This window comes from Musca autumnalis, unplaced genomic scaffold, assembly GCF_047663935.1.
Source record: "Musca autumnalis isolate F117 unplaced genomic scaffold, ASM4766393v1 scaffold_1, whole genome shotgun sequence".
NCBI classification, from domain to species: domain Eukaryota; kingdom Metazoa; phylum Arthropoda; class Insecta; order Diptera; family Muscidae; genus Musca; species Musca autumnalis.
The window spans coordinates 20,430,791-20,434,916 of NW_027411644.1; the positions used below are offsets into that span (position 1 = coordinate 20,430,791).

The 4,126-nt window shown below is 26.4% G+C and overlaps 1 non-coding gene across 1 annotated transcript; it reads left to right on the top strand.

Annotated features, from left to right (window-relative positions):
- Nucleotides 1–1,982: 1,982 nt before the first annotated feature.
- Nucleotides 1,983–2,054, top strand: TRNAT-UGU (transfer RNA threonine (anticodon UGU)). The gene has a single exon. It is a non-coding gene; the product is annotated as a tRNA-Thr (tRNA).
- Nucleotides 2,055–4,126: the final 2,072 nt, after the last annotated feature.

The window sequence follows — 4,126 nt, forward strand, 5'->3', positions numbered from 1 at the left end:
CAGAGATGGGTCGTTCTATTAGAACACCACACATTTTTAAAAATTCGGAGAACATAATCGTCAAAAATCCAAAAACCAACATTTTTTCAAAAGACATTTTATTTTTTTTTGTGTAATTTTGAAAAAATTATTTTTTAAAAAATCCACGAATTTTGAAAAATTATTTTTTAAAAAATCCACGAATTTTGAAAAATTATTTTTTAAAAAATCCACGAATTTTGAAAAATTATTTTTTAAAAAATCCACGAATTGTGGAATTTTGAAAAATTATTTTTTAAAAAATCCACAAATTTTGAAAAACTATTTTTTAAAAAATCCACGAATTTTGAAAAATTATTTTTTAAAGAATCCACGAATTGTGGAATTTTGAAAAATTATTTTTTAAAAAATCCACGGATTGTGGAATTTTGAAAAATTATTTTTTTAAACATCCACGAATTGCGGAATTTTGAAAAATTATTTTTTAGAAAATCCACGAATTGTGGAATTTTGAAAAATTATTTTTTAGAAAATCCGCTAATTGTGGAATTTTGAACAATTATTTTTTAAAAAATCCACGAATTGTGGAATTTTGAAAAATTATTTTTTAAAAAATCCACTAATTGTGGAATTTTGAAAAATTATTTTTTAAAAAATCCACGAATTGTGGAATTTTGAAAAATTATTTTTCTAAAAAATCCACGAATTGTGGAGTTGTGAAAAATTATTTTTTAAAAAATCCACGAATTGTGGAATTTTGAAAAATTATTTTTTAAAAAATCCACGAATTGTGGAATTTTCAAAAATTATTTTTTAAAAAAACCACGAAATGTGGAATTTTGAAAAATTATTTTTTAAAAAATCCACGAATTGTGGAATTTTAAAAATTATTTTTTAAAAAATCCACGAATTGTGGAATTTTGAAAAATTATTTTTTAAAAAATCCACGAATTGTGGAATTTTGAAAAATTATTTTTTAAAAAAAATCCACGAATTGTGGAATTTTGAAAAATTATTTTTTAAAAAATCCACGAATTGTGGAATTTTGAAAAATAATTTTTTAAAAAATCCAAGAATTCTGGAATTTTGAAAAATAATTTTTTAAAAAATCCAAGAATTGTGGAATTTTGAAAAAAAAATTTTAAAAAATCCACGAATTGTGGAATTTTGAAAAAATATTTTTTAAAAAATCCACGAATTGTGGAATTTTGAAAAATTATTTTTTAAAAAATCCACGAATTGTGGAATTTTGAAAAATTATTTTTTAAAAAATCCACGAATTGTGGAATTTTGAAAAATTATTTTTTAAAAAATCCACGAATTGTGGAATTTTGAAAAATTACTTCTTAAAAAGTCCAGGATTTGTGGAATTTAGAAACATTAGTTTTTAAAAAGTGCACGATTTGTGGAATTTTGAAAAATAATGATTTTAATAAATAACGATAGCAGAATTTTGAAAAAATTATTTAAAAAACACTATATGTGGATTTGTGGTTTTTTGACAAAATTAATTTTTAAAAAAATTGACGATTTGTGGAATTTTGAAAAATTAGATTTTTACAAATAAATCTATGATTTGTACAATTTATTTATTTTTTTGTTTAAATTTACGATTTATTGAACTTTGTTTTTTATCAAATATTTGAAAATTTCTTTTTGTATTCTTTTTATTCCTTTAGTTCTCATTGTGATTGTTTTGAATTCTATCTTTCTTTAGCAGGATAACGGATTTGAAATTCTCTTTTCCTTTTCTATTGATTATATGAGAATTATATGTATGTCATGGATGCTGTGCATATATACTTGGCACAGTAAATGCCGTTTTCCAACCGAGTCTTAGCTGTTTATGGGCTGCTGTCTGTGAGTGAGTGGTGGTGGGTTTTGCATAGGCTTGTGTTTAATGGGTAAGGGTTGTGCCTTCCTCCCTTTTTTATTTTTTTCATTACTTGTCGTTCTTCTTTGATTGTAACTTACATGATAGCAATGCTGCATGGCATCCATCAGCCTCTTTAGCTCAGTGGTAGAGCACTGGTCTTGTAAACCAGGGGTCGTGAGTTCAATCCTCACAGGAGGCAACAGAGTAAATGAAGTTGCCTTCAACTCAACATTTTTGAAAAAAATTAAAAATTATTTTTAAATAATTATACGAATAATTTGTAATTATCAAGAAGCCCAAAAGCTAAACAAATGCCTTCAATTGTATTATTCTTTATCACTGACCATGGCTGTTGGCCATGCGGACTTTGAAGATTTTGCATGCAGATAATGTCAATGGAAAAAAGTGTCAATGCCACTCTCATGATTTTCCTGCTACTGGGGCAATAAGGTTTCTATTTTACGATTTCTTGTTTTTATTGTTGCTGTACGGATGATGCGTACGTTTATGCTTGCTATCGGATTGGTTAGTTTAGTGACTGCATCAAACACCGCATCTCAATTGAAATCGACAATCGACGTGCCTGAAGTAGCTACACAATGATTTTCCATTGCATTGACCAACAAAAAAATGGAGGAACAAGTGCATCATCATGTTTCGAGTTTGACTAGACCAACAAACTGGTAACCTAACGACCGATCGACCAACTAGCCAAACCATTCAGTCAACCCGCCATATATCCATCCATCCAACCAACCGACCGTAGTTGACTGACACATGGACAAGCAGCACGTACCTACACTTTGGAACGCATAACAGCTATTATTCAAGTGTGTGTATGTGTGTGCGAATGCAGGTTTGTGTGCGAAAAACGTATCGAATGAATGTTGCCAATTTGGATGATGAGGACGATGACGGTACAGCAACTTTTTGAAAGACACCACTAACCGAGCACTTTCATCATCAAAAGCAATGGAAGGAAAAATTGTAAGGGATTCACAGTGGCTTGGAAAACGATGTTTAGCATAAGTGGATGAATTTTTAAAATCTCCGTTTTGGAATTTAAACAAATTAAAACAATTCGAGGAGAAGAGATTCGTCGTCGTCTGTTATTGTCCTGGTTTGTCCCACACCCTACCGTTATTTTTTTGGTTCCACGATTTGTGGAATTTTGAAAACATATTTAAAATAAATCACGGTTTGTGGAGTTTTGAAAAAAAATATTTTTAACAAATCCACGGTTTATGGAATTTTGAAAACATATTTTTGAAAAAATCCACGGTTTGTGGAATTTTGAAAAAATATCTTTTTAAAAACTACACGGTTTGTGGAATTTTGGATAAATAGTTCAAAAAAATCCACGGTTTGTGGAATTTTGAAAAAATATTTTTAAAAAAATCTACGGTTTCTGAAATTTTGAAACAAATATTTTTAACAAACTCACGATTTGTGGAATATTGACAAAAATATTTTTTTCAAAACTTCACGAACTGCGGAATTTTGCAAAAATATTTTTTAAAAATCCATGAATTGTGAAATTTAAAAAAAAATATATATTTTTTTAAAAATCAACGAATTGTGAAATTTTGAAAAAAATATTTTTTACACATTCACGAATTGTGGAATTTAAAAAAAAAATATTTTTCAAAAATCCACTATTTGTGGAATTTTGAAAAAAATATTTTTTAAATATCCACGATTTTTTGAATTATGAAAAAAATGTTTTTTAAATATCCACGATTTGTGGAATTTTGAAAAAAACATATTTTTAAAAAATCCAAGTATTGTGGAATTTTGAAAAAATAATTTTTTAAAAATCCACTGTTTGTGGAATTTTGAAAATATTTTTTAACAAATCCACAATTTGTGGAATTTTAAAAATAATTTTTAAAAAAATCCACGGTTTTTGGAATTATGAAAAATATTTTTTTTAAATCCACGGTTTGTGGAATTATGAAAAAATATATTTTTGTAAAAATTCCACGGTTTGAAAAAAAAATATTTTTTCAAAAATCCATAGTTTGTAAAATTGTAAAAAAAAAATTTTTAAAATTCCACGAATTGTGGAATTTTGAAAAAAATATTTTTTAAAAATCTACGAATTGTGGAATTTTGAAAAAAAATATTTTTTAAAAATCCACGTTTTCCGGAATTTTGAAAAAAATATTTTTTAAAAATCCACGTTTTGTGGAATTTTGAAAAAATATTTTTTAAAAAATTCGCGGTCTGCGGAATTTTGAAAAAATTATGTTTTAAAAATACACGTTTTGC